At 46.5% G+C, this 14,461-nt stretch overlaps 1 protein-coding gene across 1 annotated transcript in view; it reads right to left on the bottom strand.

The window, feature by feature from the left end:
* LOC124013419 (four and a half LIM domains protein 3-like) overlaps positions 1–14,461 on the bottom strand; it is a 39,444-nt gene extending 24,983 nt beyond the window's left edge. The window contains exon 1 of the mRNA XM_046327767.1: positions 14,239–14,461. The gene's annotated coding sequence lies outside the window, so the exon portion shown is untranslated. The remainder of the gene's footprint in view (positions 1–14,238) is intronic.

Below are 14,461 nucleotides of genomic sequence, written 5' to 3'. Positions count from 1 at the left end.
TCTCTCTGCCATGACTTAGTTCTGCAGGGTTCTCTCTCTGCCATGAGTTAGTTCTGCGGGGGGTTCTATCTGCCATGAGTTAGTTCTGCAGGGGGCTCTCTCTGGTACAGTAACACCCTAAAACTGCAGTGGTCCTAGACCATATGAAAACAGTAAGAAACAGTAGTAACAGGACAAGGGGTCAACTGTAATTCAATAGTTACCCTACTTCAGTTTAAAATGTATTCATGGATTAGGCTATCGGTGGGACGACTCTCTCCTTTATCCCAATATAAAGAGGTGACTGCACCCCTCTCCTTTATCCCAGTATAAAGAGATGACTGCTCCCTCCTCTCCTTTATCCCAGTATAAAGAGATGACTGTTCCTCTCTCTCCTTTATGCCAGTATAAAGAGGTGACTGCTCCTCTCTCTCCTTTATGCCAGTATAAAGAGGTGACTGCTCCTCTCTCTCCTTTATCCCAGTATAAAGAGGTGACTGCTCCTCTCTCTCCTTTATCCCAGTATAAAGAGGTGACTGCTCCCCTCTCCTTTATCCCAGTATAAAGAGATGACCACTCCCCTCTCCTTTATCCCAGTATAAAGAGATGACTGCTCCCCTCTCCTTTATCCCAGTGTAAAGAGATGACTGCACCACTCTCCTTTATCCCAGTACAAAGAGATGACTGCTCCTCTCTCTCCTTTATCCCAGTATAAAGAGATGACTGCTCCTCTCTCTCCTTTATCCCAGTATAAAGAGATGACTGCTCCCCCCTCTCCTTTATCCCAGTATAAAGAGGTGACTGCTCCTCTCTCCTTTATCCCAGGATAAAGCGATGACTGCACCCTCCTCTCCTTTATCCCAGTATAAAGAGATGACTGCTCCTCTCTCCTTTATCCCAGTATAAAGAGGTGACTGCTCCCCTCTCCTTTATCCCAGTATAAAGAGATGACCGCTCCCCTCTCCTTTATCCCAGTATAAAGAGATGACTGCTCCCCTCTCCTTTATCCCAGTGTAAAGAGATGACTGCACCACTCTCCTTTATCCCAGTACAAAGAGATGACTGCTCCTCTCTCTCCTTTATCCCAGTATAAAGAGGTGACTGCTCCTCTCTCCTTTATCCCAGTATAAAGAGATGACAGCTCCCCTCTCCTTTATCCCAGTATAAAGAGATGACTGCTCCTCTCTCTCCTTTATCCCAGTATAAAGAGATGACTGCTCCCCCTCTCCTTTATCCCAGTATAAAGAGGTGACTGCTCCTCTCTCTCCTTTATCCCAGGATAAAGCGATGACTGCACCCTCCTCTCCTTTATCCCAGTATAAAGAGATGACTGCTCCCCTCTCCTTTATGCCAGTATAAAGAGGTGACTGCTCCCCTCTCTCCTTTATCCCAGTATAAAGAGATGACTGCTCCACTCTCTCCTTTATCCCAGTATAAAGAGGTGACTGCTCCCCTCTCCTTTATCCCAGTATAAAGAGATGACTGCACCCCCTCTCCTTTATCCCAGTATAAAGAGATGACTGCTCCCCACTCCTTTATCCCAGTAAAAAGAGGTGACTGCTCCCCTCTCTCCTTTACCCCAGTACAAAGAGATGACTGCACCCTCCTCTCCTTTATCCCAGTATAAAGAGATGCCTGCTCCTCTCTCCTTTATCCCAGTATGAAGAGATGACTGCTCCCCTCTCCTTTATCCCAGTATTAAGAGATGACTGCTCCCCTCTCCTTTATCCCAGTATAAAGAGATGACTGCTCCTCTCTCCTTTATCCCAGTATAAAGAGATGACTGCACCCTCCTCTCCTTTATCCCAGTATAAAGAGATGCCTGCTCCTCTCTCCTTTATCCCAGTATGAAGAGATGACTGCTCCTCTCTCTCCTTTATCCCAGGATAAAGAGATGACTGCACCCCCTCTCCTTTATCCCAGTATAAAGAGATGACTGCTCCTCTCTCTCCTTTATCCCAGTATGAAGAGATGACTGCTCCCCTCTCTCCTTTATCCCAGTATAAAGATGTGACTGCTCCCCTCTCCTTTATCCCAGTATAAAGATGTGACTGCTCCCCTCTCCTTTATCCCAGTATAAAGAGATGACTGCTCCTCTCTCTCCCTTATCCCAGTACAAAGAGATGACTGCACCCTCCTCTCCTTTATCCCAGTATAAAGAGATGACTGCTCCCCTCTCTCCTTTATCCCAGGATAAAGAGATTACTGTTCCTCTCTCTCCTTTATCCCAGTATAAGGAGGTGACTGCTCCTCTCTCTCCTTTATCCCAGTATAAAGAGATGACTGCTCCCCCTCTCCTTTATCCCAGTATAAAGAGATGACTGCTCCTCTCTCTCCTTTATCCCAGGATAAAGAGATGACTGCTCCCCACTCCTTTATCCCAGTATAAAGAGATGACTGCTCCCCACTCCTTTATCCCAGTATAAAGAGATGACTGCTCCTCTCTCTCCTTTATCCCAGTATAAAGAGATGACTGCTCCTCTCTCTCCTTTATCCCATTATAAAGAGATGACTGCTCCCCTCTCCTTTATCCCAGTACAAAGAGGTGACTGTTCCTCTCTCTCCTTTATCCCAGTATAACCGCACCCTCCTCTCCTTTATCCCAGTATAAAGAGATGACTGCTCCTCTCTCTCCTTTATCCCAGTATAAAGAGGTGACTGCTCCCCTCTCTCCTTTATCCCAGTATAAAGAGGTGACTGCTCCTTTCTCTTCTTTATCACAGTATAAAGGGGTGACTGCTCCCCTCTCCTTTATCCCAGTATAAAGAGGTGACTGCTCCCCTCTCTCCTTTATCCCAGTATAAAGAGATGACTGCTCCCCTCTCCCTTATCCCAGTACAAAGAGGTGACTGTTCCTCTCTCTCCTTTATCCCAGTATAACCGCACCCTCCTCTCCTTTATCCCAGTATAAAGAGATGACTGCTCCACTCTCCTTTATCCCAGTATAAAGAGGTGACTACTCCCCTTTCTCCTTTATCCCAGTGTAAAGAGGTGACTGCTCCCCCCTCTCCTTTATCCCAGTATAAAGAGATGACTGCTCCTCTCTCTCCTTTATCCCAGTATAAAGAGATGACTGCTTCTCTCTCTCCTTTATCCCAGTATAAATAGGTGACTGCTCCTCTCTCTCCTTTATCCCAGTATAAAAAGATGACTGCTCCCCCCTCTCCTTTATCCCAGTATAAAGAGATGACTGCTCCACTCTCCTTTATCCCAGTATAAAGAGATGACTGCTCCACTCTCCTTTATCCCAGTATAAAGAGATGACTGCTCCACTCTCCTTTATCCCAGTATAAAGAGGTGACTGCTCCCCACTCCTTTATCCCAGTATAAAGAGGTGACTGCTCCCCTCTCCTTTATCCCAGTATAAAGAGGTGACTGTTCCTCTCTCTCCTTTATCCCAGTATAAAGGTGACTGCTCCCCTCTCCTTTATCCCTGTATAAAGAGGTGACTGCTCCCCTCTCTCCTTTATCCCAGTATAAAGAGATGACTGCTCCTCTCTCCTTTATCCCAGTAAAAAGAGATGACTGCTCCTCTCTCTCCTTTATCCCAGTATAAAGAGGTGACTGCTCCACTCTCCTTTATCCCAGTATAAAGAGGTGACTGCTCCTCTCTCCTTTATCCCAGTATAAAGAGGTGACTGCTCCACTCTCCTTTATCCCAGTATAAAGAGGTGACTGCTCCTCTCTCCTTTATCCCAGTATAAAGAGGTGACTGCTCCACTCTCCTTTATCCCAGTATAAAGAGGTGACTGCTCCTCTCTCCTTTATCCCAGTATAAAGATATGACTGCTCCTCTCTCCTTTATCCCAGTATAAAGAGATGACTGCTCCTCTCTTTTATCCGGGTACTGGCACCCCCAATGTGAAGTGGCTGATATCCTGACGGATCACAAAGCGCTGTTAGCTGCATGCGCGCACACAAACCAAAATGAACACTACTGGCATTCTCATTTGTTGTCTTTGAGGGGAAAGCTCTCATCAAATCGATATGCAATTTCTGTCTGTTTCAACATTCCCAAACGGGATGTTTTGAGACACCGAGTTCTTGAATGTCAACCAAGCCCAACATTCCTAGACCAACGTCCTTCTGAGGTCACTTCAAGCAATGTGTTGAAAAAAAGACTGCATTGCACTGGGAAACACACACTGGGCGATGATGATGAGGATGAGGATGATGATGGCGTAGCACATGAAGACATCTTCATTCTTATCTGAATTTACTTACAAGCACGGACTGATTAATGTCTCCACCTGCTCGTAGGGTAGTAATCAAAATATCCCTTGCTGACATTAAAACAGAAACCCTGAGTCTGTGATCTTTCACCTGCCCATTGGGGAACATTAAAAGCTAAATTAATGAGAGGCTACGTGCTTGGCTGTGTTTAGCTTGGGCTTCCAGCTGGCCGTTTTTACCCTGCAGAGAACAATGCAAGCTGCAACTGAAAGAACTCTTAGAACCACGTCCCTCCTACACCACCTCTGGTGCATACCAAAACAAAGGGCCAAACCAGATAACAAATAGAGATATCACTGTGCCAAGGCCTTCTTTGCGCTGAAAGCCTGAGCATGATCTGGTGCTGAAGTCGGTCTAGTCAAGCTAACAAAAAAGAGCATAAAGTTAGAAGAAATTCCGAAGAAAAATCTATTGAAATTAGGAATATAGCATGTATAAATCTACTGTATAAATCTATACTGCATACATCTATTCTGTATACATCTACTTTATACATCCATACTGTATAAATCTACTGTATACATCTATACTGTATAAATCAATACTTTATACATCTATACTGTATACATCTATACATCTATACTGTATAAATCTTGTATATTCTTCGTGTAGTCATAGATAGCCATGGAATCTCTGGAATCCTCTTCTCGAGCAATGTTACTTGTGGCAACAGGCTGTTTCATTTAGATTATTTTTCTGTGGAAATTTGACCAAAGAAGAAATAAACAAAAGTTGTCTTGATCTGCACAATCAGCAGTCAGTCATATTCCAAAACAAATATGCCTGTAAAATGTAAACACATTTTCCAAACAGATAGCTGCTGGTAGCCAGTGGAGCATCCATCCAACCCCAGACCCCGAGTGTTAATGTTCTCAACTGTGTTTATTTTCCCAGAGCCCCAGGCACCCCTATGGCCTGTTGCCTCTGTTTCATGGCTGATTGATTTGAGATTTTTTTGTGTAACATCTCCATGTGTAAGCAGTTTAGGATTGTTGAGACAAATGTCTGTCAACACAACCCAGAAACTCAACAAGCTTTGAGGGAGGGAGTATGAGGAACTATAAGATGGAGTGGAGGACAAATCAATATAAGAGAGAGACTGGGGAGAGAGAGACTGGGGAGAGAACGAGAGTGAGAGAGAGAAACCGGAGAGAGAGAGAAACGGTGTGAGAGAGAAAGAGAAACTGGGGAGAGAGAGAGAGAAAGAGAAATGGGGGAGAGAGAGAGAGAAACGGGGGAGAGAGAGAGAAACGGGGGAGAGAGAGAAAGAGAAACTGGGGAGAGAGAGAGAGAGAAAGAGAAACTGGGGAGAGAGAGAGAGAGAAAGAGAAACGGGGGAGAGAGAAAGAGAAACTGGGGAGAGAGAGAGAAAGAGAGACTGGGGAGAGAGAGAGAAACGGGGGAGAGAGAGAAACGGGGAGGGAGAGAAACGGGGAGAGAGAGAGAAAGAGAAACTGGGGAGAGAGAGAGAGAAAAAGAAACGGGGAGGGAGAGAAACGGGGGAGAGAGAGAGAAAGAGAAACTGGGGGAGAGAGAGAGAAAGATAAACTGGGGAGAGAGAGAAAGAGAAACTGGGGAGAGAGAGAGAGAAAGAGAAACGGGGGAGAGAGAGAGAAACGGGGGGAGAGAGAGAGAGAAAGAGAAACGGGGGAGAGAGAGAGAAACGGGGGAGAGAGAGAGAGAAAGAGAAACTGGGGAGAGAGAGAGAGAAAGAGAAACTGGGGAGAGAGAGAGAGAGAGAGAAAGAGAAACTGGGGAGAGAGAGAGAGAGAGAGAGAGAGAGAGAGAGAGAGAGAGAGAGAGAGAGAGAGAGAGAGAGAGAGAGAGAGAGAGAGAGAGAGAGAGAGAGAGAAAGAGAAATGGGGGAGGGACACATGATGCACAGTTTCACTCATGACACAGAAAGGACACCCCTGTCTGACTCTCGAGTCGTTCCGTGCCAACCAGCTGTTAGTGGCCAGGGCTTCATGTAGAACCCTCTACTGGAGGTCCCCTTAGATGTTAGTCCTGTTAGTGGCCAGGGCTTCATGTAGAACCCTCTACTGGAGGTCCCCTTAGATGTTAGTCCTGTTAGTGGCCAGGGCTTCATGTAGAACCCTCTACTGGAGGTCCCCTTAGATGTTAGTCCTGTTAGTGGCCAGGGCTTCATGTAGAACCCTCTACTGGAGGTCCCCTTAGATGTTAGTCCTGTTAGTGGCCAGGGCTTCATGTAGAACCCTCTACTGGAGGTCCCCTTAGATGTTAGTCCTGTTAGTGGCCAGGGCTTCATGTAGAACCCTCTACTGAAGGTCCCCTTAGATGTTAGTCCTGTTAGTGGCCAGGGCTTCATGTAGAACCCTCTACTGGAGGTCCCCTTAGATGTTAGTCCTGTTAGTGGCCAGGGCTTCATGTAGAACCCTCCACTGGAAGTCCCCTTAGATGTTAGTCCTGTTAGTGGCCAGGGCTTCATGTAGAACCCTCTACTGGAGGTCCCCTTAGATGTTAGTCCTGTTAGTGGCCAGGGCTTCATGTAGAACCCTCTACTGGAGGTCCCCTTAGATGCTAGTCCTGTTAGTGGCCAGGGCTTCATGTAGAACCCTCTACTGGAGGTCCCCTTAGATGTTAGTCCTGTTTGTTGTGCCAGGACTTCCAGGGTTTTCCACCCTTCCTCCCCCACAGCCGCATGTTGTCCAGCCTTAGTAAACCCGCTGCTGCCATTAGTCGCTTCTGCAGTGACTGAAACGATCTCAAAAGGATGGAAGATAGGCTCCTCCCACACCCACAGCCCAGGCTCCACAGCCCCTTCTCATTTGGGTCTTAATAGCTGCTAGGGCCTCGGTCCAACCCTAATCCGCCAGCTCTCCTCAGCAGCGCGCATGCAGGTTCCTTCCAGCCAACATCAGTATGGTACAGCAGTCTCGACAAGTCCAACATGTCCCTGACTAAGAACAAGTTGACAGTGATTGAGCATCCCAGTACACAATATGTCTGGTCCTATTGCACTATAGAGTCCAGACGGGACTTCAGTTAGCGAGGACCTTGGCAAATATCTTCTAGTCAGCACAGAGTAATGCCACAGGCCTGCAGTTCTTAAGTTCACAGAAGGCCCCTTTTTTGGGCAGAAGAGTCAGAGCCGCTGGACGGCAGCTCATTAGCAACTCTCTTACCCCGACGCACTCACGCAACATGCAAAATAAGTCCAGTCCAATTATTCCCCAGAATTTTTCATTAAACTCCACTGGGAGTCCATCGACTGCATAACCTTGGCTTCACCGCTCTGACATCTGGGTTACGGCCTCTGCCAGTTCATGGGACAACAGGGGAATGTCCATTTCATCCCTCTGTGCCAGAGAGAGCTGAGCACAGATAGGATCACACATTTCTGCCCTATACAACTCAGTATAAAACTCCACAGTCCGCTCCCGCATCTCCCCCACCATAGAGGTCACCCGCCCATCAGACAGCCGCATCTCCCCCACCACAGAGGTCACCCGTCCATCAGACAGCCGTAGACAATGCATAACCTTGGCTTCCAAACCAATGAAGGAGACAAGCACAAGGACATGTGAAACAGATCAGAGCGTGACAAGGACACCATGCCCCCATTTTTACAAAGCTCTCCCTCGCCCTCCATTTGGTAAATCCGACCACAATTCTATCCTCCTGATTCCTGCTTACAAGCAAAAATTAAAGCAGGAAGCACTAGTGACTCGGTCTATAAAAAAGTGGTCAGGTGAAGCAGATGCTAAACCACAGGACTGTTTTGGTATCACAGACTGGAACATGCTCCGTGATTCTTCCGATGGCATTGAGGAGCACACCACATCAGTCACTGGCTTTATCATAAGTGTATCGAGGACGTCGTCCCCACAGTGATACCGCCCAAACAGATCCACAGATGATGCAATCTCTACCCTTTCCCACCTGGACAAAGGGAACACCTATGTGAGAATGCTATTCATTGACTACAGCTCGGCGTTCAACACCATAGTACCCTCAAAACTCATCACTAAGCTAAGGATCCTGGGACTAAACACCTCCCTCTGCAACTGGATCCTGGACTTCCTGACGGGCCGCGCCCAGGTGGTGAGGGTAGGTAGCAACACATCTGCCAAGCTGATCCTCAACACTGGAGCCCCTCAGGGGTGCGTGCTCAGTCCCCTCCTGTACTCCCTGTTCACCCACGACTGCACGGCCAGGCACAACTTCAACACCGTCATTAAGTTTGCAGACGACACAACAGTGGTAGGCTTGATCACCAACAACGACGAGACAGCCTATAGGGAGGAGGTCAGAGAGGCCGGGTGGTGCAGAATAACAACCTATCCCTCAACGTAACCAAGACTAAGGAGATGATTGTGGACTACTGGAAAAGGAGGACCGAGCATGCCCCCATTCTCATCGACGGGGCTGTAGTGGAGCAGGTTGAGAGCTTCAAGTTCCTTGGTGTCCACATCAACAACAAACTAGAATGGTCCAAACACCAAGACAGTCGTGAAGAGGGCACGACAAAGCATATTCCGCCTCAAGAAAATAAAAAGACCACACCACCATCTCTAGCATGACTAGACCCAGCCTCATCTACACCACCATCTCTAGCATGACTAGGCCCAGCCTCATCTACACCACCATCCATAGCATGACTAGACCCAGCCTCATCTACACCACCATCCATAACATGACTAGACCCAGCCTCATCTACACCACCATCTCTAGCATGACTAGACCCAGCCTCATCTACACCACCATCTCTAGCATGACTAGACCCAGCCTCATCTACACCACCATCTCTAGCATGACTAGGCCCAGCCTCATCTACACCACCATCCATAGCATGACTAGACCCAGCCTCATCTACACCACCATCCATAACATGACTAGACCCAGCCTCATCTACACCACCATCTCTAGCATGACTAGACCCAGCCTCATCTACACCACCATCTCTAGCATGACTAGACCCAGCCTCATCTACACCACCATCCATAGCATTACTAGACCCAGCCTCATCTACACCACCATCCATAGCATGACTAGACCCAGCCTCAGCTACACCACCATCCATAACATGACTAGACCCAGCCTCATATACACCACCATCTCTAGCATGACTAGACCCAGCCTCAGCTACACCACCATCCATAACATGACTAGACCCAGCCTCATATACACCACCATCTCTAGCATGACTAGACCCAGCCTCATCTACACCACCATCCATAGCATGACTAGACCCAGCCTCAGCTACACCACCATCCATAACATGACTAGACCCAGCCTCATATACACCACCATCTCTAGCATGACTAGACCCAGCCTCATCTACACCACCATCCAAAACATGACTAGGCCCAGCCTCATCTACCCCACCATCTCTAGTATGACTAGACCCAGCCTCATCTACACCACCATCTCTAGCATGACTAGGCCCAGCCTCATCTACACCACCATCCATAACATGACTACACCCAGCCTCATCTACACCACCATCTCTAGCATGACTAGGCCCAGCCTCATCTACACCACCATCCATAGCATGACTAGACCCAGCCTCATCTACACCACCATCCAAAACTTGACTAGGCCCAGCCTCATCTACCCCACCATCCATAGCATGACTAGACCCAGCCTCATCTACCCCACCATCTCTAGCATGACTAGACCCAGGCTCATCTACACCACCATCTCTAGCATGACTAGGCCCAGCCTCATCTACACCATCATCCATAGCATGACTAGACCCAGCCTCAGCTACACCACCATCCATAACATGACTAGACCCAGCCTCATATACACCACCATCTCTAGCATGACTAGACCCAGCCTCATCTACACCACCATCCAAAACATGACTAGGCCCAGCCTCATCTACCCCACAATCTCTAGCATGACTAGACCCAGCCTCATCTACCCCACCATCTCTAGCATGACTAGACCCAGCCTCATATACACCACCATCTCTAGCATGACTAGACCCAGCCTCATCTACACCACCATCCAAAACATGACTAGGCCCAGCCTCATCTACCCCACCATCTCTAGCATGACTAGACCCAGCCTCATCTACACCACCATCCAAAACTTGACTAGGCCCAGCCTCATCTACCCCACCATCCATAGCATGACTAGACCCAGCCTCATCTACCCCACCATCTGTAGCATGACTAGACCCAGCCTCATCTACACCACCATCTCTAGCATGACTAGGCCCAGCCTCATCTACACCATCATCTCTAGCATGACTAGGCCCAGCCTCATCTACACCACCATCCATAGCATTACTAGACCCAGCCTCATCTACACCACCATCCATAGCATGACTAGGCCCAGCCTCATCTACACCACCATCCATAGCATGACTAGGCCCAGCCACATCTACACCACCATCCATAGCATGACTAGACCCAGCCTCATCTACACCACCATCCATAACATGACTAGGCCCAGCCTCATCTACACCATCATCTCTAGCATGACTAGGCCCAGCCTCATCTACACCACCATCCATAGCATTACTAGACCCAGCCTCATCTACACCACCATCCATAGCATGACTAGGCCCAGCCTCATCTACACCACCATCCATAACATGACTAGACCCAGCCTCATATACACCACCATCCATAGCATGACTAGACCCAGCCTCATCTACACCACTAGCCAGGCAAGGAGTTGACACTATATAACTAGCCAGGCAAGTAGGAAATGGAAACAGAAGTGACAGTATAATGACAGTGAATGATTCACAACCTGTCGGTCAATGGCCCCTTCTCATGGCCTGAGCCAGTATCAATGTGTGCATCCCAAATGGCACCCTATTCCTTATATAGTGCACTACTTCCCCATAGGGCTTTTGTCAAAAGTAGTGCACTATATAGGGAATAGAGTGCCATTTCAGATGTAAACACTCTTAGAAAAAAAGCTGCTATCTAGAACCTAAAAGGGTTCTTTGGGTGTCCCCATAGGAGAACCATTTGAAGAACCATTATTGGTTCCAGGGGGGAAAAAAAGGATTCTACCTGGAACACAAAAGGGTTCTCACTAGAACTAAAAAGATTTATCCTATGGGGTCAGACATTTTTTCTAAGAGTGTAACCTCTCAGGCAGTTTATGGGAAAGACTCCATCTCTAGAAGTCCTGCCAACCGTCTGGCACAGCTTCAATGATTGTACACAAAGCCAACCTTCCCCAATGAGAACAATGTCAGGTGAGTGCCGCTGTGGTCAGAATGGGGCAGAATCATGTGGCTGCAATGTTAGGATTAAAAAAAGCTAACAAAATGCATTTTCTACCATCACCCCTCTGTTCTAAAAATGGCAAATTCCTCTTTTCCTACAAATAATGAGTGAGTTCTTTCTGTCTGCCGCCACCTTTCTGCTGGTTACTCACAGGGAAAGACTCTTCACAAAAAAGCCAATTGTTTAAATAATCAAACCAATATATGTAGAGTTGGACCAAAGTGGATCGAATGAAGGCGAGGATATTAGTTAGGTTAGATGGCTACATAGGCATCCTGTACAGAACTGCTTTAAGGGTGATGCTGATAAGGCCGGCAAATCACACACAAGTAAAACAGTAGAAAACAAAACTATTGTATTCCTCCTATTAGACAATGACTCCCCTATACTAGTCAGGACACGGTCAATCAAGCTCTGAGTTTGAACGATCCAGTAAATTAGGGTTCCCCAACTGGTGGCCTGTGGATCGAATCAAGTTGATGATCTCTGTCTATCCAATCTATCCAGTTTAGAGCCCTAGGAATATGTGCAACAGGACAAGGACTCCCCTATTGTCAGGTTGTGCGCTACTGGTGTAGAAGTCAGGTGCAGGAGATCAGAGAGTTGTGATCTACTGGTATAGAAGTCAGGTACAGGAGAGCAGAGAGTTGTGATCTACTGGTATATAAGTCAGGTACAGGAGATCAGAGAGTTGTGATCTACTGGTATAGAAGTCAGGTACAGGAGAGCAGAGAGTTGTGATCTACTGGTATATAAGTCAGGTACAGGAGAGCAGAGAGTTGTGATCTACTGGTATATAAGTCAGGTACAGGAGAGCAGAGAGTTGTGATCTACTGGTATAGAAGTCAGGTGCAGGAGATCAGAGAGTTGTGATCTACTGGTGTAGAAGTCAGGTACAGGAGAGCAGAGAGTTGTGATCTACTGGTATATAAGTCAGGTACAGGAGAGCAGAGAGTTGTGATCTACTGGTATAGAAGTCAGGTGCAGGAGATCAGAGAGTTGTGATCTACTGGTATATAAGTCAGGTGCAGGAGATCAGAGAGTTGTGATCTACTGGTGTAGAAGTCAGGTACAGGAGAGCAGAGAGTTGTGATCTACTGGTATATAAGTCAGGTGCAGGAGAGCGGAGAGTGGTGATCAGACACTTTATTTGGCAGAAGCAACAACAGACGGACGCAACTGCGTCAAAAAACCTCCAGCCAAATGGCAAAATGAAAAGCCCGACAGTCACAATGATGCAAATGTTTAACAATTAAACATATTTTGGGACAAACCAGCCTCGCGCGTCACAGAAAACACGTAACAAAACAATTCCACACAAAGACATGGGGGGGAACAGAGGGAATATATATGTAGTGTGATTAGGGAATGTAAACCAGGTGTGCGGGGAAACAAGACAAAACAAATGGAACAATGAAAAGTGGAGCGGCGATGGCTAGAAGAACGATGACGTCGACCGCCGAACGCCGTCTGATCAAGGAGAGGAGCCGACTTCGGCGGAAGTCGTGACACCTATACTAGTCAGGACACGGTCTATACAGGAAATAAAGTTTAAAGAGAGATAAAGAGGACATTTAACCATTTGTTGGCTGAGAGAGAAAAAATTAAATGGAGAGAGAGGTTTGTGACCTGTTGCCACAAGAAAAGGACAACCAGTGAATAACTAACACTTGTAAATACAATCCATATTTATTTTCTCTTTTGCACTTGAACTATTTTCACATCGTTACAACACTGTATATTGACATAATGTGACACTTGAAATGTCTTTATTCTTTTTAAACTTTTGTGAGTGTAATGTTTACTGTTAATTATATTGCTTATTTCACTTTTGTTTATTATATATTCCACTTGCTTTGGCAAGTGAAATAGGTTGCCCATGCCAATAAAGCTCTTCGAATTGAATTGAGAGAGCATGATGACTAAATAGAAAGAGAGAGAGGAGAGAGAGAGAGAGAGAGAGAGAGAGAGAGAGAGAGAGAGAGAGAGAAAGCACATGAGGCCGAGAGAATATGTAAGAGAGAGAGAAACTGTTTTTCACTTTTGTTTATCCATTTTACTTGCTTTGGCAATGTAAACATATGTTTACCATGCCAATAAAGCCCACTGAACTGAAATGAATTGAGAGAGAGAGAAAGAGAGAGCGAGAAAGAGAGAGCGAGAAAGAGAGAGGCTATGAGAGAAATAAGTCACATGTTTTGCCTGCGTCTTGTTTTAAACAACACCCAATAAAATGTTCCTCCTAAAGAGCACTGCATCTGCTTCGTTTTCAACCCGCATTCATATCACTGGTTTGGTATCACACCAACACTACTCTCTGCGGGGTCAACGGTGGGGACGTTTTTAGTTTAAGGGATACAGATTTTCAACCTAAATTCAACGTAACAACGGATGTCGAGACTCAGCTCAGGAGTCTTTTTCCTCCTTAGTTACTGACTCACAGTCAGACAGGTGTCTCGTTACAGCTGTGATAGATAGGCTATCTTTGTGTGTCCAGATTTCTTGACCTACAAAGCCACGCGAATATCTGTTCTCTTGATAAAAACACACAGGTTACCTTTCCCAATTTATGAAAGTACTTAACATATACCAAATATGTTATCTGATAAATATCAACGGATGAACAGTGAGTCGATTCGCATGACTGACACTGCATTATCTAGGTGCTTTCTTTGCCTGAAAGTTGACATTTAGTCTAGTAAAATTAAAACGAAATAAGGCAATTCACGTTTTAAATCAAATACTGATAATATCGACTAAGTGTGTTATTATTCGTTATTAACACGTTCACAAATGCCAAATATCTTACCACCAGCTCTTTGCGTGTCAGAGAACTTTGCGAAATGTAGTCCCTTGGTTTCAGTCACCAATCTGTGGCTTGCAGTTTTTCTCCGGCAGCTGAATTGACTCCAAATGATGGCCAGTCAAGATCACACTCCTCCGAAGAAGTAGCGCAACCTCCTCTACTTCAACTACGATGAAATGCATAATGAGCCTGCTATCTCCCCGTGCGCAGCAGCATCAATCAAAGC

Source organism: Oncorhynchus gorbuscha, linkage group LG24 (genome assembly GCF_021184085.1).
Source record: "Oncorhynchus gorbuscha isolate QuinsamMale2020 ecotype Even-year linkage group LG24, OgorEven_v1.0, whole genome shotgun sequence".
Lineage (NCBI taxonomy): Eukaryota > Metazoa > Chordata > Actinopteri > Salmoniformes > Salmonidae > Oncorhynchus > Oncorhynchus gorbuscha.
This window is presented reverse-complemented; position numbering and strand designations above follow the sequence as displayed.